Here is a 24,359-nt window from a genome sequence, read left to right on the forward strand (position 1 = left end):
ATGGGTGAGTGGTGAAAGGCGTGTGTGTGTGTGTGTGTGTGTGTGTGTGTGTGTGTGTGTGTGTTTTCTTTCTTTCTGTCTAAGACCCCCAACTCAAACTGTCAAGGTGACAATCCAAAATGATAATCAAAACCACTGTTTGCATCCCTACTTGTAACAGCCGTAGGCAAGTTTTAAAGGTGATGCTAACAAATCCCAAAGAAAATCACATATTAAATATTTGATACACAGCCAGCAATGGATACAACAGAATCAAACTTGAGTAGCATCCCTATCTAATTTCTATTCCATGCTTAAACAGCAGTTTACTCAACAAAGTATGTAAGATGTGAATCCTGTAAGGTTCTGTTTATATTCCCCCCGCCCCCCTCATCTATTTAACATTTAATGAAACCATTAACATTTAATGAAACCATGGGAGAGGTCATCCAGATGTTTGGGGTTGAGTGCTAGCAATGTGCTGGCACTGAGCTCAGTTATGCTTTCCCCCCTAACTCCAGTGAAGCTGTTTCTGCTACTAACTATTATCTAGTATTAGTAATGGATTGGATGAGGCCAAACACATTGAAGTTCTGTCCATCAAAGACAGAGGTTGTTCCTGGTTATTAAAAAGGCAAATCAGGGAGTAGAAATACAGCCTGTGCTAGACGGTGTTTCACTTCAGGGTTTTGGTTTGAGTATAGTCCTGGTCTCAACATTTAACATGGAGGCCTAGTTTTCTGCCATGGCCAGGAATGCTTTTGCACACTTGTTCACCAACTGCACCCATTCCTGGAGATACTTGATCTGGCTATGGTGATATATCTCATTTGGATTACCGTAATGTGTTCTTTGAGAGCCAACATAGTGTAGTGGTTTGTGTGTTGGACTACAACTCTTGAGATCAGGGTTTAATTCCACACTTGGCCATGAAAGCACACTGGGGTGACCTTGGGCAAGTCACATATTCTTATCCCTAGAAAATTCTGTTTGCCCTAGAGCTGCCACAAGTGAGAAATGCAGTGGCACTGCCATCACTGATGTACTCTACACTGGGCTGCCTTTGAAGAGTGTTTGGAAACTTCAGTTGGTACAAAGCACTGCAGCTAGTGTGTTAACCTGGACTGGTTACAAGAATAGTACAACTCCCTTGCTTCCTTGCTCCCTTGTTTCTAGATACAATCCAAGGTGCTGGTTATGACCTATACAGGCTATCTGAAAGACTGTTTCTTCCAATATGACATGCTTGGACCCTGAGATCCACAAGAGGAACTCTTCTCTCAATCCCATCACCTCCACAGGTATGGCTCTTGGGAAGATAAGAGAAGCCCTTCTCAATGTCTGCCCCATGCATTGGAAAGCCCTCCCTAGGGAGGCTAGAATGCCTCCTCATTTTATTGAAACAGGCTTTTGAAACTGAAGTCTTTTTACAACTTGTAAGTGTTGTGTTGTTTCAAACTGTATTGTGTAACTTTTAAAATATGCTTAGACATTGATGGTTTTAATTGTAATCTTTTAGACGTATAAGCCTCTTTTATAGGAAAGGTGGGATATAATGAAAAATAATTATCCTGATCATCATCTCCAGCATGTTCAGAGGAGTGACCAAACTGGTGAAAGGTCTGAAAACCATGCCCTATAAGGAGCAACTTAGGGAGTTGGTTATGTTTAGCCTCGAAAAGAGAAGGTTAGGGAGTGACATGTTAGCCCTGTTTAAATATCTGAAATGATATCATACTGAAGATGGAGCAATGGGTTCAAACTACAGGAAAGGAGATTCCACCTAAACAATAGGAAGAACTTCCTGTCAGTAAGAGCTGTTAAACAGTGGAATACACTGCCTTTGACTGTGGTAGGGTCTCCTTCTTTGGAAATTTTTAAGCAGAGGCTGGATTGTTTTTTGTGGGTTTTTCAGGCTATGTTGCCATGTTTTAGAAGAGTTTATTCCTGACATTTTGCTTGCATCTGTGGCTGGCATCTTCAGTAAATGCTGGCATGGAAGAGAGTTGGGTATATACAGTGCACTCTTGCCTTACATGGGGATCCATTCCAGACCCTGCTGCATAAGGCAAGTTCCATGTGTGCTTGAGCCCCATTGAAACGAATGAGGCCACACATGCAGTGTGGCGCACCATTGACTCTTCTTCACATAAACTGTGATCATAATCCCAAACCTCCAATCAGATAGCCCCCCCAAAGTTCCCAGTCCCTGTTCATTTTTCAGTTAGATAAATAGAGGTCACCATATCTGTGCTGAAAGATTGCAGAGGGATCTTATTTTATAATAAATCACTGGAGTTTGGGTGCACATAATTTTGTTCCCCTTCTACAAATTCTGAATAGGACTAGCGTTATTACCATGTGAATATGGGCTAGTGTTTCAATCATATGGTGGGGAAGTGTACTTTTGTTCACATGAAAAAGAGGAGAATTTCCAGATAACAGTGATCTGGCTCACTGGCCCACTGAGGAGAAAATTCAAGGCTAAATGACAATCTTACTAGTCCACATTTTTCATGAATGGAGTGTCCTGTGTGCTGAAGTGCCACATGAGATGCTCATCTTGCTTAATGTCAGTCAGAATGTGTTATGGAAGATTGCACTAAGGCTATGTCTGTTTTAAGATGCAGTAGAAAATGTTAGCTAATGGATCTATCACAGTCTTAAAGTCTGGTTTAGAATAGTCCATGGTTGATTTAAGGGCTATTATAATGCAGCCCATTGTCAAAACCATTCAGAATCTCATTTTCTTAACAGACTTTTATACAGTCTTTAACTGGACCATCACTAGACTTCTGGAAGAAGCTGAAACATTACACTGATTAAAGCTGGAAGACATGAATATGGAACTGCTATTGTAGTCACATATTGTGCTTTTATGTACAGCATCTCCATTTAGAGAAACTGACCTTTTTGGAGATGAGATGGTGGTTAGATAGATCCAACATTTTACTTAGAAAGAGAGAGAATAGTTTTTGATGACAGATTTTTAAATCATGGCCTTATAGACGTTGATTCATTTTAAAGCATTATTTAGAAACAGAATTTAGCAAAAAAAAAAAAAAAAAAGGGGGAGGTATACAAGCCAGAGTATAATAATTTAATAGTCAAAGAAAGTCAAAGAACTGCAGTGAGACATCGGTAAAATTTTCCCATGATGGAAGCTGAATTTCATTAAATTTCAGTTATGGAAAATTGTTCTGATATTGTCTAATTCTGCTAAGACAGATTAAAGAAGACAGGTAACCATCTTACGTTTTTGTTATACACCATACAAGATCCCATTCGATTGGCCAAAATACCGTTCTGCTTAATGTTCAGTTGTATTAATTCATTAACCTGCCCCACATATTAATGGAATTAATATACAAACTACATTAATCTCAAAATCTTTTAATTTCTATAGCTCCCCCTTTTCTCCTCTCGCATCTCTTTATCATTAGTCTCTATGGGTTCTTTCCCTTCAGTCTTTAAACATGCTTTAGTTTCTCCTATTCTGAAAAAGCCTTCTCTTGACCCCTCTTCTTTGTCTAGATATTGTCTGATTTCTCTTCTTCCTTTCTTTCTAAGGATTTGGAACGGGTCATTTATTGTCGCTGTCTTGAGTTTCTTGAAGCCAACTCTGTTCTCGATCCCTTTCAGTCTGGTTTCCACCCACAACATTCTACAGAGATGGCTCTTACTAACATCTCGGATGATCTTTTATGGGCCAAGGCTAATGCCCTTTATTCTCATTCTTCTTGATTTGTCTGTGGCCTTCTAGTTGATCACGGACTTCTAGTTGACATACTTTCTGACCTTGGGTTCTTGGACTCTGTTCTTGACTGGTTTTGATCTTATTTATCAGATAGATCTTTTGCGGTGGTCAGACCTCGTCCTCTGTTCCCTTATCTGTTGGAGTTCCCCAGGGCTCTGTTCTGGGTCCCCTTTTGTTTTCTCTCTACACATTTTCCCTAGGAAAATTCATTAGTTCTTTTGGCTTTTCCTATCATTTGTATGCCAATGACACTCAGCTGTATCTTTCCACCCCTGACATTTCTCCGGGTCTTGAACAGTAGGTTTCATCTTGTCTTACAGCTGTCTCTCAGTGGATGTGCCCTCGGCGTTTGAAGCTCAACATGTCCAAAACAGGGCTTCTTGTTTTTCTACCTAAGCCCTCCCTCCAATGCTCTTTTTCTGTTTCTGTTGGCGACATCTCTATTCGACCAGTCCAGGAAGCCCGCAGTCTTGGTTTCATTTTTTATTCTTCTCTGTCATGTATCCCCCAGACCCAGGCCACAGCCAAGGCCTGTAGATTCTTTCTCTACAATATTGCTAAAATCCGTACATTTCTTTCGACCTCTACTGCCACAACTCTGGTCCACACTCTGGTCATCTCATGACTAGACTATTGTAATCTCCTTCTGGCAGGGCTTCCTCTCTCTCACCTCCTTCCTTTAATTTCTGTCCAGCATTCAGCTGTATGCATTATTACATCTGCCCACCACTCCAACCATATCTCTCCTTTATTATCATCCCATCACTGGCTCCCCCTCCCCTTCCGTATTCAGTATAAGATCCTGTTGCTGACTTCTAAAGCCCTCTATGGGCTGGCCCCTCCTTATTTATCAGACCTTCTTTCTCCTCACCTTCCCACTCGGGCCCTCCATTCTGGTAATCAAGGTCTGCTGTCTCAGCCCAGGATTTTCTCTGCCCTGTACCAGATTTATCCCTTTTCACTTGCAGCCCCTCACTCCTGGAACCTCCTTCCCCCATGAGCCACACGGGTCATCACTTCTTTAACTAGTCTCAAAACTGAGTTGAAGACCACCCGGTTCAGAGAAGCATTCCCAGGCATTGCATGACTATTATTTTCTATTTGACATTTTTAATTTGTTGCCTGTTTGATTGAACCCTTTCCTGTATCATTATGTATTATTTATATGTATTATGTTGTTATTTCTTAGATTGTATGGCATGGGCAGGTTTACTCTTATCTGTTTTATTGTTTGTATGTACAGCACTGTGCAAATCTACAGCGCTATATAAATCATCATCATCATCATCATATTGGACCTTGGACATGGAACAATGGATTAAAGCTACAGGAAAAAAGAGTCCAATTAAATATAATTAAACAACAACAACAACATTAATAATAATACCACTTTTCCTCCAAATTTGGGACTCAAGCAGCTTACAGTTTAAAAGAACAATACAAACCAAGCCCAACTTATTAAATCAAAAGAAAATGTATTCATTACTTTTAACATATTAAAAGTATATGTTGATTGGTATTCTGACCAGGGTTTTCAGTCCCAAAAGAATGAACCATGAAGTGCATGCTTATATAAAAGAATAAAAACAATTATTTGAGAACAGATTAAGATGATTTAGAAATCAATTAAGCAAAAGGTTTCTTTAAAAGATTTTACAGAATATATAGTTTTGGCAGCTCACTGGAAGTGCTACAACCTAGCTGACTTCCCTTGGAAGAGAAACATAACTGCCCATGGAAGGAAGTTCCACAACTGTGGTGCTGCTATAGAAAAAGTCCTGTCTTATGGGTTCAGCCAGTCTAGATTCTCAGAATGGTGGGACATACCACAAGTCTTCCATTGAAGATTCCAAATTCCAGGCAGGTTTATATGAGAAGAGGCAACTTTTTCAGTTATCCTAGTCTCAATCCATTTAATCAAATATACTGTGTTTTAATTTTTACCAGATTGTTTTGTCTTGTCTGTCCTAATATATATACTTCCTTTTAACATTTTCTGAATAATATCAATCAGACATCAGGGAAAACGCTTCAGTATAATCATAATCCAAATTAATTTTCCAACTTCAGAGGCAGAAGAAGAACTGGAAAGACTCTGTGCTGGAGTCTAGGAAGAAATTGATCACATACCAAGACAGGGCTTTGTGTTAATCATAGATTATTGAAATACAAAAAAAGGAGGGGGGGATGGAGCAGACTCAAAGATTTTAGGAAAATTTGTCCCAGGATCAAGAAATGAAGCAGGAGAGTGACTGATTGAATTTGGAAGGTCAGCAGTTTGTTCACTGCAAAGATATTTTTCAAGCAATAAAAAAAGGCAGCCATGTGCATGGACATCACCTGATGGCCATCAGAAGCAGAAGATAGAGAGGCTCCATTCTCTTTGCAAAAAGAAGGCCAAGAGCAGATTGTGGCACATGCCATCAATGTCTCACACACACACACACACACCCATTGTGCTTAAATACAACTTGAAGAACAAGCCCATAGAATTTAAAGATAATGTAAAAAATAGATCTGTCAATTAAGCTTAATTGACCAGAAGCCAAAAGAACTGACTGAAGCCAGGGATATTGTCAGGAAGGAAGACACTACTGGAAGCCAAAAAAAAAAGAGAAGCCTCAATGAATGACAAATAAAACTCTTCAAGCAGCTAAGGACAGATGAGAAGCAAAAGTAAAAGGTGACATAAAATGAATCAGAACCTTGTTCAATGATTTAGAGCCAAAACAGACAGCCCTGAAGGGGCAGCTTGAAGCCACCCGTTCAGAAGACAGATTAGGGCCACAGCAACCACACACCGCTGCCCCAATCCACTTTGCAGCTGGCTGAAAAAGGAGCAGCAAAGAGCCACTTCTTTTTGAGCTGGCATAAAAGCGGATTTTCCCACCCACAGCAGTCCATGGGCAGCTTCAAAGCCACTTTGGGGTGGTTCCCACTGGTTGATACACCGGGATTCAAATCGAATCCAAGGTGAGGCGTTCCTATTGGAAACCGAATTAACTCTAGAACAGTTCTAGAGTAACCCACAATCGTTCCCACCTAAAATCGAATCGTAAAGCAGTTTATTATTTGATTCGTGTTATCGTCATTTAACGCGGGTTAAAAAAATAGAAGGGTCAAACCTACATTTTTTCCTTGAATCGGGATAGGAATCGGAGCATTTAAATAGGAATGACAGCCTTTGAAATCTGGTTAGCTGGATGGGAGGAGCAGAGCGCGATGGGCTGGCTTGGGGGGGAGTCGCCCTTTCTGTCCCCATCCGTCGTGGCTGTCGCCATTTTTGCTTCCCTCACCCCTTTGTCCGCTGTGATCTTTCAATAAGAGATAAGGATTTTTATTTTATTTTATTTTAATGGTTTACAGGCGCTTAATCTCTTCAGCGCTTAAGCGCCTGAAGTCCCGGCTGCTCAAGCGCCTGCATCTGCCAAAGGACTACGAGGCTTCCCCCGGTGGATTGCAACCTCCTCTCTGTGTGGGGAGAGCCCATTTCTAATGGAGGAGAGGCAGGAAGGGAAGCCTCCTCTCGAAGAGACATTCCCCTCCCGCTTGGGCTCTGATCTCGCCCAGGCAGGGAAGGGAAGCCTCCTCATGAGGAGGCATCTGATCTCGCCCAGGCAGGGAAGGGCTCTGATCAATGGGGGGGGGGGAATAGAGCCTTTCCATCTCTCTTTCTCAAACGGAATCTGCCTTCTCCTCCAACCCTGGAAAGAGAATCTTTGGAAAGAGTGCTCCCTCCCTGCTTTTCCAGCAGCCTCCTTCATTCATCTCTGGGCTCCCTGAAGGGATTCTCCCTGGCTGTCTTGGGAGACATGAAGAGGGGATGCTGTCCTGCAAAACCCATCCCCATAGTTTCTCTGGAAACAGCTTGGGCTCCCCAAATTCGCTTTGCCAGAAGCCTCTCCCATTGATCTCTGGGCTCTCTGAAGGGATTTTCCCTGGCTGTCTTGGGAGACATGAAGAGGGGATGCCGTCCTGCAAAACCCATCCCCATAGTTTCTCTGGAAACAGCTTGGGCTCCCCAAATTCGCTTTGCCAGAAGCCTCTCCCATTGATCTTTGGGTTCTCTGAAGGGATTCTCTCTGGCTGTCTTGGGAGACATCAAGAGAGGATGCTGTCCTGCAAAACCCATCCCCATAGTTTCTCTGGAAACAGCTTGGGCTCCCCAAATTTGCTTTGCCAGAAGCCTCCCTCAGCCTGGGATCTTTCTTCCAAGGCAGCAAAAGTGCTTTGGGCAGTTTTCTCTCCCTCAGCCATCCTTCCCCACGAATAATTGCAGGACTCATAGGCACTTTAAGCGCCTCCTCATTGGCTCTTTTATAACAAACCGCGAAATTTAAAAGTGACGTTATGATGACGTTGCTTTGATTGACAGCCCCAAAATGGTGACTGGGAACGAAATAAGGCTAAAACTGATTTATATATACACCGTTTTATTTGAATAGGAACGAAAGCGGATCACTTAAAGCGAATCGATTGGTAAATGAGAACGAAGGAAAAAAAGCGATTCGGAACGCGGGATAAGACCAGGGTTATTTTGAATCGATTTAACTGATACCGGTGTATTTTAAAGCGTTGTAAATCACAAGTGGGAACCACCCCTTTGACACCATGCAGCATGTAAATGCCATGTTGCTGGAGTGCCTGGAAGCTGTCCCACACCTGAGCAACCAGGCACCTTGAAGCTGGTTTCCTCCCGTCATGGAGGTGTGAACCATCTGTACGCCATGTCCCCAAGCCAACTTGAGTCACCTTTTAATGCCAGTCTGTTTCCTCCTTTCATGAAGAGAAAAGGAGTAGTACTATAATAATGCAGAGAAACAGAAGCTGGCAACAGTAAAGGAAGAACAAGACCCCTTTCCCACAAGATCTGAGAAATCAAAGGGAAATTTAAACCAACAGTTTAAACTAGCAGGAGAACATATTACATGACCAAGTATAAATAAAAAGATGATGGAAACAATACACAGAACAACTGTATAAAAGATGAAAGGATGACAGATTCATTCAAGGTAGAACCATATGAAGATGACCCTGCTATTTTAGAAAGTGAAGTGGAAGCTGCACTCAGAGCACTTGGGAGAAATGAATCACCAGGAACACATGGTAAAACAATAGAACTGCTTCAAGCTACAGAAACATTTAAGGTTAGTTGATTCTCTTCCTATCAGCTTCCTTTGCATTTCCAGTTTCTATGTATGGTTGTGAAAACTGGACAGTGAAGAAAGCTGATAGGAAGAGAATAAAGTAATGTGTTGGAGAAGAGTTCCTCAGATATCTCAGAATGCTAAAAAGAAAAATAAATGGGCCCTACATCTTATAGAACTCTGCCTAGAAGCCAAGATGGCTAAACTGAGACTGTCAGACTTCGGTCATATCATAAGAAATTACTCAGTAGAAAAGACAATAACACTTGGTAAAGTAGAAGGCTGTAGGAAAAGAGGAGAACTGCATTCTAGACAGATAAGCCATGGCCTAAGGGGCTGTGCACACTGGCGGGAAAGACCAGGCTGGTGGAGTCAGGGCATAGCATCCATATGATGCATGCCCTGACTGCTCCCCCAGGGCAGTGTGACACTGCAAGCTGCACCACACAGCACATGGCATCATGAGGTTCCTCTGGCATTGCATCCGCATGACACAGCACCAAAGAAGTATCGTATAACTATGGTGCCGCAGCCATCGCACCCTTTGCAGGGTGCAAAAAGGAGCTGCTTTTTTGGCTCCTTTTAGCACCCTGCAAAGGCCAGATTGGGGCTGCGGCGTACAGTTGCTATGGCCTCAATCCGGCTGTAAAAGGGGCAGTCTGCACAGACCCTAAGTCTGCAAGACCTAAGCAGGTCTGTTGAAGATAAAGTGACTTGGAGGTCTCTCATTCATAGAGTCACTATTAGGTGAAGTGACAACAATAACATTGTTTTATAATTCTGTTTTTTTGTTTGTTTGTTTGTTTGTTTATATTGCATTTTTAGTCCTGGTATCATTTGATGAAGGACAGCCTATATCTATCCCCATTATGTAAATTAATTACATAATTAGACTTTCCTTTACCATGTATAAAGCATGTCAATATTTTTTTTCTGCTTTCTGGTGCTAGGTGGTTACAACAGCAAACATTTCTTGGTCATTGGAAAACATTGTCCATGGTACCTTTCTCCCAACTCCTGTTTACTCTGATCCTACAATCAACTGTTTCTGATCAGATATCAGAAATGTAACTTTACTCCAAGATGGGGAGAAATATCCAGCACTATATCCTACTAAACCACTGTGTTTGTATAGCAATATAATTGACTGAAGTACCAGTTTGATTGCATCATGTAAACCTAGCCAATAACTCCTTTTGGGATATAAAATATGCAGTGACTTATGCTTGAGCTACATGTTGCTGACAAGAGGTTATAGTGATGCTTAGCAATAACAGTATTGCTAATTACATTGCTATAATAAATAACACTATTACTTCCTCTCTAGCATAACATATCCTTATGGCACTGTAAACACAGATAATACAGCTAAGCAAGTTTCTCTTCTGACAAAATGACAGTGAAATGAAAAGCCGGACTTGGACATAGTGAAGATGCAAGACCAAAAGCACACTCTCAGTCACTGGTACACATTCATACTGTGTATTGTCCTAAATGTTTATGTAGTGAATTGGACATTATTTAGGTGCATTTTGAGGTTCATAAATAGAGAAAGGCTGAAATCAGTACTGGATAATGTCATCGTTGTTGTTAACAGCCCTTGTGTCAGCACCTACTCAGGGAGACCCTGTGTATGAGACATCTCCCTATCCTCCAATGGTCTGCACAGGCCCTGAAAATTTAGGCCATGACCTCCCTGACTGAGTCTATCCTAGCATTATTGTCTTTTGTACTGTGTCATGCCTTCTCATGATAAGTCCAAGTATGACAGCCTCAGTTTTGTCATCTTGGCTTCCAGGAAGATTTCAGGCTTAATGTGTTCTAGGACCCATTTGTTTGTCTGTCTGGCTATCTGTGGTATCCTCAACATTCTTGTCCAGCACCACATCACATATATGTTGATTTTCTTTCTGTCAGCTTTATTCATTATCCAGCTCTCATATCCATACATAGTGATGGGGAATATAATGGCTTGGATGACTGTAAATTTAGTGCTCAGTTGTATATCTTTACACTTTAGGGTCTTAGCTACTTCCTTCATAGCTGTCCTTCCCATTTTTAGTCTTCTTCTGATTTCTTGACTGTAATCTTCGTTCTGAACAATGTTTGATCCAACACATGGAAAACCATTAACTATTTCAATTTCCTATCTAGGTTTAATTTTTGTAGATACACTGTGGTCATTATTTTTGTTTTGTTTTGTTTTGTTTTTTGTATGTCAGCAGTAAATCTGCCTTTGCACTTTCTTCCTTGACCTTCCTTAGTAATTGTTTCAAGTCTCTGATATTTTCCGCTAGTAGTATGGTATTATCCACATAGCTTAGACTGTTGATGTTCCATCCTCCTATCTTCACTCTTCTTTCTTCTGAGTCTATGCCTGATCTTTGTATGATGTTTTCTGTGTGATAGAATACCAGACCCCTATGCCAATCAGGAGAAATTCAATTTCTCCATATTCTGTTCCAACAATAGCCTCTTGTCCTCATCAGTTTTCTCATCAGGCTTATCAAATGCAGGGGCAAAGCAGACAGGGTGAAAGATCCATGCCAGGACTGCACTGACACCATTCACCCCAGGACTGCAGCAGCAACATGTGCCCTGCCTTGATCCAGGCTGCTGCTGCAGTCCTGAACCAGGAGCCCAAAAGAATTGGTATTTTACTGCGCCTTTTTGGGCTGGTTCTTTAGGAAAGAGCTGCATATGGGGCTGCTTCTGGCCACATTTGGGGCATGCATCATCTAAACGCCATGCCCCTAATACAGCCTAACAGTGACCCTTTTGGGTCATCTGTTTTAGGCCATAGTGGCACTCTCATGTCTTTAAGAGCATTGCATAGCTTCTCATGATCTATGTAGTCAAATGTTTTGGTATAGTCTGTAAAGCACATGCTGATTTTCTTCTTGAATTCCTTGGTGCACTCCATTAATCATCGTATGTTTGAAAGGAATCCTAGTGCCTCTTCCTTTTCTGAACCTCATCTGTACCTCTGCGATTTCTCTCAGTATATGAGTGAAATCTGTTCTGAAGAATAATGAGCATAATTTTGCTTGTTTGGGAAATTAATGTTATGGTCCTGTAGTTGCTGCAATCTTTTGTGTCTCCTTTTTTGTGGATTGAATGATACTGATCATTTCCAGTCTGTTGACCACTGTTTTGTTTTCCATTGTTTCTGATCATTAAAAGTAAAGGTAGTCCCTTGACATGACTGTCTATAGAGAGCAGTGCTCATCTCTGTTTCTAAGCCGAAGAGCCAGCTTTGTCAAAGGACTATTATGGTGGTCATATGGCCAGCATGACTGCACTGAACGCTGTTACCTTCCCACTAAGAAGTGGTACCTACCTATCTACTTGCATTTTCATGCTTTCAAACTGCTAGTTTGGCAGAAGCTAGGACTAGTGATGGGAGCTCACCCCATCATGCAGCACTCAGGCCTTGAACTGACAACCTTCCGAAGGCTTTAGAAGTTACTCAAAGTTTGCATATTTGAGTATTGTTGAGTTGGTAAAATAATGCTAATGCATGGTGTGTGTGTGTGTGTGTGTGTGTGTGTGTGTGTGTTTCCTTTCCTTTTATTTTGAATTTTATTTTAGATAGTATTGCTATCTTTACTATTCAAAACATACCACAAAGAATAAAAATCTATGCCATACTAGAGCAACAGATCTGTTAAAAAGTAAGTTTCAACAACATTTGCCAGTCATTTTATAAACATCAGTAAGACAAACAAGTATTCCAAATTGTCATAGAATCATATTTAAGCCATAGGTTGCTTTTGGTAACTCTTCAACACTCCCTACCATATTTTTCATGTACTGAAGGCAGTTTACAAAAGCTTTTTTACATGTATATTTAATGAACTTCCTTTTATAATCAAACATAAGATCACTTTATATGTTCATAGATGAATCAGCATCATGAGAAAGCATATCCCAAGCTCATTTCTGTTGTGTGCATCACATAATGAGACTTACTTTGTCACCTCTTAATAACATTTAACAAATCCTGACCCATATCTTGAATTCAGAAACAATCTCTTTCATACCCCTTGATTGCTTCCCCCAAGTGTATAATATTGATCATCTCAAATTCAATTAAATTGCCTGTGATTAATCCGCACTAAATAGTTTCTCAACTGTTGTGCCACTAGGAATCAGATTTCACTTTCCAATTCTGTTAGGGAACCACATAAGAATAGTCTTAAACAAAGGTTTGTTTTAGAATTAACTAAACACTGCAGTAGTTGTGCTGATGGCTATAATAAAAGGAGTTTGTTATTTTGCATAATCGTCCAGTCTTGTGCTGGGTGAAATATTAGATTTGGGGATGAAAGCTGTGAAGGATTTTAATAAGAAATAATAATGCTGATAAAACAAGTCTCCATATGTATCTCCAGAGAGCATGTGGAAAGGGTTAAAGAAAATCAACCCTGACAATAGTCGAAACAGTTCTTCACTGTGTGTTGGTTCACTGCTCCACAGGGCATAGCAGATGTTGTGTCTGGTAGTAAGAAGGGCCCAGGAGGTGTGAGCTGTCAATCACTATTTCTCTAACTACAGACTGTGCTATGGATATGAAGCAGGACTAAAACAATCTGTCTCAGCTGGGGTGTGTGAGGTATCAATAACCCTTGGCAGAGGTGTCAAGAGCCTTGCTGGAATCAAACTATCCTGCTGACCAGCTGCTTAGCAAGTTAACAAGCTACCATTCAGCATTCACTGGCCTCCCAGTGCAACAATTAACACAACTGGAGAATGGCTCGCCTCAAATCCTTATGAATAACTCTGGCTAATCTCCCTGTTGTTACTGATGCATAGATATTTTACCCAGATAGCTAGATAGACAGATAGATAGCACAGATGATTCAGTTGCAAAACCTGAATGGGCTAAAAACACAACCAAAATTTATTCTTAAAAGCATAGACCAGCTGAAGTGGACAGTAAGAAAATGAAGAGAAAAGGTTTTCATAGGGTAGCACTGTTGAGCACTAGAACAAAAGAAACGGCTGTCAGTAAAGATCCAATGAAGAAGCTAAATTGTAGACCCTATAAAGATAAATCATTAGAAAGGACAGATGATCCACTAAGCCATGAACCATTCACTCTGCTGCTTGTTACTGACAACCACATTGTAGTTTCATGTAACCAATAGAAAATAACCAATAATGTTGCAAATATAAGCAGATTTTGCATAGTACTTTTATATTCCAGTACTCTGCTTGCCTAGATTTAGACTTTTCATCCTTATAGTAAATGAAATTAAGGTATAAACTGTTACCGGGTTCTTGTTTTCCTCTTTTTCATCATATATCTGCTGTATTAACTGTTAGAACATTACAAAAATTCCCCAAAATTTGCATATGTTTGTCAAAAATGAAGCTTGCCCACCCTTCCAAAAAGAATTTGGATAACATCCAAAGTTATTCTTATTACCGATAAGCACTAAGGGGGCTAAATCCCAGTTTTGCAGAAATGTTATTATTGGGTCTATAATCTAGCATTTTCCATTACATGATGTTTTCTGTGTCAGAGAAAATATTAACATTTTTCATGTATTCTCACAGTATTTCTCATTAAAAAAATAACCCAGAAACAGTACTTGAAATTAAATTTAATGAATTATATTTGGATTTGGGACATTTGTGGTTTGGTTTTATTGGGTTTGTTGTTAATTTCTTAATTTTCATGCTTTTATTAATTTGAAACAATCTAATATTGTTTACTCTTATTTTAACAAAAAAAATAGTGCTGGTAGCCCACAAGACTTCTCAAAGCAGAGCTTTTCACTTAGCAAAAGCTGTTTTCTGCTACAATAGCACAGCAGCTGTGGCTCCTGCAGATACTCTTAAAGGGTGTTATAATAAAACCCTGGGAGGGAATAGGTCGAGACAGGAGCATGAAATGGACGAAATGAAGATCCTTTGTCATAGCAAAGCAGGCTTTAAAGTTTCTATAGTAACATTCAGTATTTAGCTCCAGGTGGACTGACTTAATGTTGCCTAAACAAAAACAACTCCCCCTTCCCAATGAGGTCAACATAAATCAAATGAATAATTATTACATGTAATCTACCACACTGTTTGCAATATCCCTTTGTATAACCAAGCTGTAGAAACCATTGTGCAAGGATTTCTCTCAGTAGTGGCAGAGCTAAAGCTGATCTTACTCCTATTCTAGAAATAATATTTGGATGTCCAGCTGAATTCTTCCCATATGAGCTGATCACAAACAGTTTAAAAATCAAACTTTCCATTTCTTTTTTGTTCACTGTGTTTTTGTTCCCTGTGTGTGCATATGTGCTTTCCAGGCAAGCTGGGAACTGAGCACCAATTTGGAAATGACTTCCAGTTGTAGCAGTAGTTTTGCAGTTCAGTTCAGTAGTTAGTTAGTTATTTGATTGATTAATATTTTGTTCCCCCCCCCCCCAAAAAAAACCCTGGGGTTTATAATATTTAGTCCCCCAATATAAGGTGGTCCTAAATACACTGCAATGGAACAGGCCATATCTGAAAAGCATCTAGTATTTTGAATAAACAAGACAAAATATGAGAGGAGAGCAAGATCAGTGACTAACAGTGAAGCTATATAGCACAATAACTTAAGCAATAGATAAGATATAGTAGCATTATGTGATACATGTGGGTGTGATATGTGTGAGCATTTTTTTCCATTTAAAACAGCCTGAAGTACAGGAATACAAACATCATTTAATGTTTATATTTCAGGAGCAAATGCATCTGAAGGCCGTATCACTTGGCACATGAATAGGGGACATGAAGCAAAAATGGATCCAGAGTGATCTATATGTAGACCACATCAATCACTTCCCAAGGAAGGGATTCTAAGGAGGGATTTATCAAAAACAGGGGAAGTCCATGTGGCTGTATTGAAAAATGGCCTGATGAGGGACCTGTTTTGGAAGGTTCAGAATTATTTGATTTAAAGAGAAGATGCAAAACACAACATTCATCATCCATTTGCTGGCTCTGTGATTTCAGACATGCCCTTTCCTTTTTGTGAAAGAGCAATGCCATTCATTCTACAGGGAAGTATAACAGGGCTAATTAATATTTGCACACTGGACTGTTTTGTAGCATAATGAAATTGTATTCCTAAAGCGATATGTAAATGCAAATATTGTTAGATTTATTAATGCCAAATATTGGGAAAGAAGCTGAGCTGCCAGCATGTCAACAAAGCTCCTCTGCCCCCTACAAAACTCACAAACACAGAGGGAGAATGGTTTAAGTCATTTGAACCCCAAGACAGTATATACTGTGGCTTGAAGAATTTCAGACACATACACACAGAGTGGATTTTGAAAGTATAGAACAAAAAAAAAATCTGCAATTCTTTTAATAATTGTTCATGGCTATCTTCCATTTAATTGTATGCAGTACACCAGGGGTTTTCCTCAAGCCTGTCTGTTACTGAAACCATTAAGGCTGCAGTGCACCCTCTAAAGGGGAATGGGAGGCACAGCCAGTGTTATGGCTAAGGATTATTAGTTTCTTTTTCCTGCTTGAAATACAGCACTTAGCTCCATTTCCAGTGATCAGGAAGCTATTCTGGAGTACTCCTGTGCATGCATATGTGGTGTCATTGTTGCACACTTACTACAAAGCCCTTCAAATTAATCAAGCTGGTTTAAAAAGAAATGGAAGTAAATGGGCACTTCCTCCTTCACTCATTCACTGAATTTTGAAGTAAATGGTTCTGCCTCATTCACTGAATTTTGCAGGATGTTTAGATCCCTCTTGGGTTTTCTCACACTTTTTTTCCATTTTTTTCTATTACAACATCAGTGTAAATCCAATAAAAGATATAAAGATGGAACAACTGTTGTTTCTGTGTTCCTTCAAGCCAGTGCTGACTTATGGCATACTTCCTACAGGGTTTTCTTGACATGATTTTTTCAGAGGGCATTTGCCATTGCTTTCCACTTAGGCTGAGAGAGTGTCACTTCCCAAGATCATGCAGTGGGTTTCCATGGCTCAGTGTGGATTTTAACACTGGTCTCTCATAGTCCTAGAACTTTATCGCACCCGTTTTTGTCTCAGTTACGGGTATGGAAAGTGGACGCTCATGTGTGCGCGCACGCGACTTGTCAAAAACAGATTTTACCACATGCCAAAGCATCCTCCAAAAGGCCCCATTCTGTCCCCTGGCACCAAGCCATCCCGCTTAAGTGCTGATGGGTGCCATTTTGCTCGATCGGAAGACTTCTGACTAGAACATTTCACGCGCCTCAGTATGTAACTATTGTTAATAATAATAATAATAATAATAATAATAAAATTTATTTATATACCGCTATTCCATGGATCATAGCAGTTTACAGCATAGTAAAAACAATTTAAAAACACAATATACAATAAAATATATTTTATTGTTTCTCCCCAATTTTCTTTTAAAATTAAATCAAATGTTTAAGTTGATCTGTAAATGTTGTCAAAGTGCTTTCTCTGATTAAAGTAGTTAACTTGTCCATTTCCATCTGTGTGAAGTTATCTAAAAACATACAAAACCAAGTAAGTAGTGTATTAGGCAAAAAGGTGCTTAAACATTCATGCATACTGAGAATCCATACACATTTCTGGTTTTTTTTACTGTAAAGCTGCAAGGTGAGGCATCAACATGAGTGAAAAAGATATATGTGTAAAGAGAAATAAAACAGGCAGACACAATATCCCTATCTCTTACATAAGGGCTGCTATCCTGTCACCGAGAATGATGTTATCACTGTGTGTACATCTAGAGGAACATAGCCAAATACTGTGTGGCTGCACTCTACCCTCCCATAGAGAGCAGTAAATGGTCATGAGGTGCTAAGGGAGCCATCAGGAACAAGAGCATATTCTATGCCAGGATATGTTGCAGATGTGTTGAAATTTCGTCTGGAAGAACTGTACATACCATCAGATTATGTCAAATCTCTGTCATAGTTATATTCTTCAGCCAGTGGTGCTGAAACCCATAACAAACTTGCCAGATAGAAAGTCCCATTTAACTCAATTGCATCTTATATGAGAAGTAGGCTTACACTGGCATTGTTAAGTTCTCTGTGTAAAGTTTAGGATTTGTTATTATTAAGGATTCAGATATATGTTAGCTCTCAAATACACACACACACACACACACACACACACGGAACAGTTGAGATTACCTTTTCTCTGAGGCAAATATTTCTCTGAAACAAACATTTTCCAGAAGGAGTCCTTCTGTTTGTCTGAACATTTGCTTAACAATAGCATATTGCAGAGCTGTAGTGCAACTGTCCCCATATCTAAAAATGCTATTATAAAAAAGTGTTAACATTTCAAATGCATGTTGTAATCTTTCACTATTTTTCATTGCTTGTTTGAACATGGAGCTTTTTCAACAAGTGGCAGGGAGCGTGAAACATGTGTGTTCTGCCCACCCCCCTTTCTGTTGCAAACTGCTGACTTGAACCATAAGGGACTGAATACTTCCCTCTTCCCCCTACAAAAGATTTTGCTCCTTTGTTTTCACTCTGGAATATCTGTAGCTCTAATGATCAAACATAATATGGTAGTTAGTTCCCTAGATCCTAAGATTTTAGAGCCTGAATTGTCCTGCACACCTTATAATTGTACTAACAAGCCAAAAAAAGTAAACGTGGAGAGAGGAGCTTGCCTGAGTCTCATCTTTATTGATTCATCCTTTCTCATCAGAAAAAAAGAGACACTTGACAGGAGTGGGAGGGACCATCCATGGTGTCCGTGGCAAATGCATTTGGGGATTTCTGCCACTTATAAAACAATACCATTATGCAAGCCCATACAAAAACACAAAGGATGCAATCCTATGTATACATATCTGGGAGGAAAACCCATAGAATTCAGGAGATGTATATTGTGAGTAAATAACATTTCACATGCAAATAGAATCATAGAGTTGGAAGAGACCACAAGGGACATCCAGTCCTTGAGACTAGTTGGAAGAAACCACAAGGGCCCGCTGCCATGCAGGAAATCACAATAAAAGCATCCCTGACAGATGGCCATCCAGCATCTGTTTAAAGACTTCCAAGGAGTGTTACAGACCGCCCGTTTGGGGCAGCCTGCACCCGCCTCTTTCCCCGCTGTATTGGGGCCTCAGCTGCCAGAACGGCAGCCTCCGAGGCCCCGATCTGCCACTTTCCAGGCCACGGGGAAGCTGCAAAAGGCCGCTTCCCCGCAGCCTGGAAAGGGGTGTCCTTGGGGCTTCAAGTCCCAAGGACACCCGGCAACGGCGGGGGGGGGAGGAGAAAGGGGCCACTCGGCCCCTTTCTCCCTTACGTCGCTGGTGCAACCGTGTGAAGGCTGCACCAGCGACGCAAACAGCAAAAGGAGCTCCGTTTCAGAGCTCCTTTTCGCACTGCGGAAAGGGCGCTCTATGCGCCCTCGTGCAGCACTACGACGTCACGTCCGCGCCACCTCGTTTGGAGGCGGTGCGTTCGTGACGTCGTCATGGCGGCCCCCGTGTGGAACAGAAGCTGCCATTTTGTATGTGCTGAGCACGTACTAGGGTTGGGGGCGTCCGGAAGGGTTGGGGACATTCTAGGGTTGGGGCATTCTAACCCTAGTACGTGCTGAGCACGTACTTTTATGCCCGTCTGTAACGGGCCCCAGTCTCACTCTGAGAAAGTGTGTTCCACAATTCAACAGCTCTTACTGTCAAGAATTTCCTCCTAATGTTGAGATGGAATCTCTTTTCCTGTAGCTTGCCTCCATTGTCCCGTGTTCTAGTCTCTGGAGCAGCAGAAAAAAGCTTGCTCCATCCTCAATGTGACATTCCTTCAAATATCTAAACAGGGCACCTCTTAACCATCTCTTCTGCAGGCTAAACATACCCAGTTCCCTAAGTCTTTCCTCATAAGGCATGGTTTCCAGACCTTTCACCATTTTGGTCACCCTCCTCTGGATACACTCCAATTTGTCACCATCCTTTTTGAATTGTTGTGCCCAGAACTAGATACAGTATTCCAGGTGAGGCCTGGAATACTGTGTCCAGTTCTGGGCACCACAATTCATTACAAAATAGGGTCATATATTGTGCAAGACAATTAAAACCAATAGATCACTTATAGTTTGGCACATATATAAATGTCTGTTGTGTCTGTATTGTTTGACTTCAAGTCATTTCCAACTTATGGTAATCCTAAATTGAACCTATCACAGGGGTTTCTGTCCTGGGCAAGCTGCCAAGCAGCACACTCAGACCTAGATAATGTCCCAAAGTCCAATGAAACAGCAAAGGTTTGTGCAAACAGACAGTTATCAAGCAAGAGTCCAAATAGCACAAACCAGAGGGCACAGCCAGAGAGAGAAGCCAACCACCCAAAGTCCAGTGTTCCAGAGAGCAACGAGATGTGTAAGCAAATCCAAACGTCAAGACATCCAGAGAGACACAGCAACCAGTAATCCAAGGAGCAAAGTTTCCAGCCAGGAAATCAAGGAAGGTCATGATCAAACGTGCTTTTGCCGGGAAGCTCAGATAATCTCTGACACCAAGGCAGGCATTCTGCACCTGTTTAAATTTCCAAGCTGTAGGAGTCCAGCTGGGCCTGATTACCTTGAAGTTTTTCATAAACCCTCCACAAACACTGGAAACCCTCCCTTTCTCCCAGGTTCACCCAGTGAGTTTTCATGGCCAAGCTGGGATTTCAACCTGGTCTCCAGAGTCATAGTCCAGTGTTCAAACCACTATGTCACCCTGGCTCTCATTTATATAAATACTGCTATATAAAGTCTATATATAGACAGACTTTTTGTGGAAGCTCACTACATTGAAAACGGACAATGAACCAGTTCAGATATGATGATCTCAAAATGATAAACAAATTTTATCATCCTAAGAATAGGCTGTGTGCCTATACACACACATCTTCACTCCTCTTCCCTTCATAATTCATCGCTTCACTCATTCTGCACTGAGTGGTGGAAAATATATTTTTGTTGGCTGACCATCTGAGGGGGGGAGCTGAAATGCATGAAACTTTGTTGACTTGTACTGTGCAGGATGAGGGATGTAAAATCTAAAGTAATGTGTTGCCTTTTTAAATTGAGCACCAACTCAGACATTCCAGAATAGTAACCAAGGTGCTATACAGACCGCCCAAAAAAGGCCTTGTTTTGCCGCATGAGGAAACCGCAGGAGACAAACCGCACAACTTCCTCACGTGGCAAAAAGAACCCTCAAAAAGCAGGTTCTTTCTGCGGTGCCCTTGTGACAATGGTGCACTTGTGACGGCACAAGGGGGCATGACATGCAGATGCTATGCGTCCATCATGTCATAATGGCAGTGCCCATTTAGACAGAGCACTGCCATTTTGCGTCGCTAGTACGTCTGAGGCTAACCCTAGTATGTACTAGGGTTAGGGAGCGTCTGAATGGTGCATGCTCCCTAACCCTACTGCCGCCAGCGCCACACTACATTTTGCTGGTAGGTATCCCACCCAAGTGTCCCTTAATCTGTCTGGACATTAAACCAAAGTGAGGCAAGGAAGCTGACTTGGAGTCAAAGGCATAAATTCTGCATTGGTCACAGTCTTAAGAGAATGTATAGATAGAGATGACAGAAAGCTGGGTCTGTCCCTCTAAGTGCACAGCCACACTGCAGAATGTCACCCCATTTTAACTGCCATGACTCTATCCTACAGAATCCTGGGATTTACAGTTTAGTGAGGTGTTTAGCCTGGTCTGTCAGAGAGCTCTGGTACCTCACCAAAAGACAAATCCCAGAAATCTGTAGGATAGAGTCATAGCAATTGCAATGGAGTCAAATGGCATTAATTCTGCAGTGTGGATGCTATTGCAGATTTGACTTTATACCCAGAGATGCAACAATACGGGAACTAAGCCAGTGTTTCATTTTTGAGAATATAAATACAAACAGTTACTCAGAATATGAGATGAACCACACTGGATCAGGCCAAAATCCTATCTATTAGTTCCAGGTGCTATTCATACAGGCTGCCTCTGCAGTGCAGAAATAATGCAGTTTGACATCACTGTGATGACAGTTAAAGCAGTGTCAAACTGGAATATTTCTGCAGTGCTGATGCAGCCACGATAGCCAGCCAGTTGCCTATTCTTTGGGACATAAGTGCAATTGCACTCAGCTACTGATAGGGGATGATAAAATGTCAGCCTTACTGTTAGCTACTGAAGGCCCTAAACTCCATGAATTTATCTAATCCCTCTTTAAAGCTTTCCAGGTTAGTAGCCATCACTACATCTTGTGGTAGTAAATTTCACAGTTTAATTTTGTGCTGCATGAAGAAGTTTTTCCTTTTACCTATCTTGAATTTCCCAGCATCCAGTTTCAGTGGATGACTCTGGGTTCTTGAATTAAGAGAAAGAGAGAAAATATTCTGCCTATTTTCTTTGCACTATAGAAAATTTTACACACACGTGTCATGTCTTCCATTATGTCTCCCCTTACCCTTATTCTGAATTGAATAACCCTAAACATTGCAACCTTTCCTCGCAGGAGAATTGTTCCAGTCCCTTGATAATTTTGATTGTCCTACACTTTTTCAAAATCTACAATTTTTTCTCCATGGTGATTAGAACTGTATAGACCAGAACTGTATTGAGTTTTCCACATGTAATTGTACCAGGGGTATGTTTAAGGGCAGTTTAAGGACAGCATTGGCAGTTTCATTTTAAATTCCTTTTCTCATTATGTTTTCCAAGGTATTTACTCTCATACATTGGGCCATACTGCTATACTGATGCCATTGCTCCTGAAGAATCATATGCAATATTGTTGCTCTGTTGTTTTTTATACATCACATCAAGATTTTTTTAAATAAAGCTGTCTACTACCATTCTAAAATTCCTTCCTTGGCCAGTTATGACAGCTCAGATTCCACCAAAGCATACAAAAAGTTTGGATCTTTTCCCCCCTTATGCATAATTTTACCTTTGCTCACACTGAAGCCCATGCACCATGTTAATGGCCATTTCCTTCAATTTGGAAGGAATGTTTACTCCCTCCAAATTATCTACTTATGAAAAATTCCAAAGATATAGCCATGTTAGTCTGTAGAATCAGTATGTAGAGAGATCTTGTAGTACCTTTGAGATTAACTGAAAGAAAGAAGTTGACAGCATGAGCTCTCATAGATGTAAGAAAAAATATCTGTGTTTCACTGAAGGCTGGATGTATTTATATTCCCTAAAATGGGGAACTGGCAATTGTGTCTGGACTGCTGAAGCACTAATCATCTTTATTTCATATAAATATTTATTTCATATTTCATATTTATATTTATGTCATATAAAAAGACCAAACTAAAAACCAGATTGCATTCTGAGCTATGAGCTTACAATGAAGAAATAATTCTCACTATCCTGGAAGTGGGACTGGAAGAACAAGAATTTCTTATGGTCACAGGGAAGAAAGTATCAGTTCAAACTGTGATGTCTTTGAAATCTTGATGTGACATGTAAAAAAAAAAAAAAATGAAAAACCCAATGATGCATATGATTCTTAAGGGCAATGGCATCTATATGGGAGTGGCAAATTCTGATTACATGAAATAGCTGTCATACATTTGTCTGAGAAAGGGAAGCATTAGCAACTGTTTGGTACCTTTAAGGGCAGCTGTAGATAAACACTGAGTTTTCCTTAACTGAAATACATGGAACAAGAAGTGTTTTGGATTTCAGATATTTTTGGATTTTGGAATATCTGTATTTACATATACTGTACAAATATCCCTCCATATCAACAGATTCTTTATCCATGGATACAACCCTCCATGGCTTGAAAATATTTTTTTTTTAAAAAAAATCCAAATGTTGCACCTAAAAAGAATATGGGAAAAATACTTTCTATAGCTCTCTATTAATTTAAAAGATCCTTGCTGTCTTTGCATTCATGTTTTTGTATTGTAAATGTAGTAAAATTGTCAGTATTTTTTTAATGACTATTTATATTTAACTTTCCTTCCACAACTGGACAGTTTTAAAGAACTTTAGTGGGGAAAAACATGATTTTTCTTAATTTCACCTTTGTATATTTTAAAAGTATGTTGTAACAAATATTTTTCTCTGTTTTCACCTGCTGTGTTGTGTTTTGAATGTTTATATACAGGTTGAGTGTCCCTTATCTGAAATGCTTGGGAACAGAAGTGTTTTGGATTTTAGATTTATTTTTTTATTTATTTTTTTAGATTCTGTATTTTGGAATACCTATATTTGCATATATATGTATCTTGGAGATGAACCCAAGTCTAAACACAAAATTCCTTTATGTTTTATATACATGTTGTACACATTACCTGAAGGTAATTTTATACAATATTTTTAATAATTTTGTGCATGAAACAAAGTTTGAGTGAACTGAGCCATAAGAAAGCACTATCTTAGCCTTCCTTAAAAACAGTTTTGGTTTCTGGAATATTTCAGATTTCGGAATTCGAGATGAAGCAGACTCAACCTCTACTGCAATATATAATCTGCT

This window comes from Sceloporus occidentalis, unplaced genomic scaffold (genome assembly GCF_023333645.1).
Source record: "Sceloporus occidentalis isolate IW3139 unplaced genomic scaffold, rSceOcc1.0.p SCAF_6, whole genome shotgun sequence".
NCBI lineage: Eukaryota > Metazoa > Chordata > Lepidosauria > Squamata > Phrynosomatidae > Sceloporus > Sceloporus occidentalis.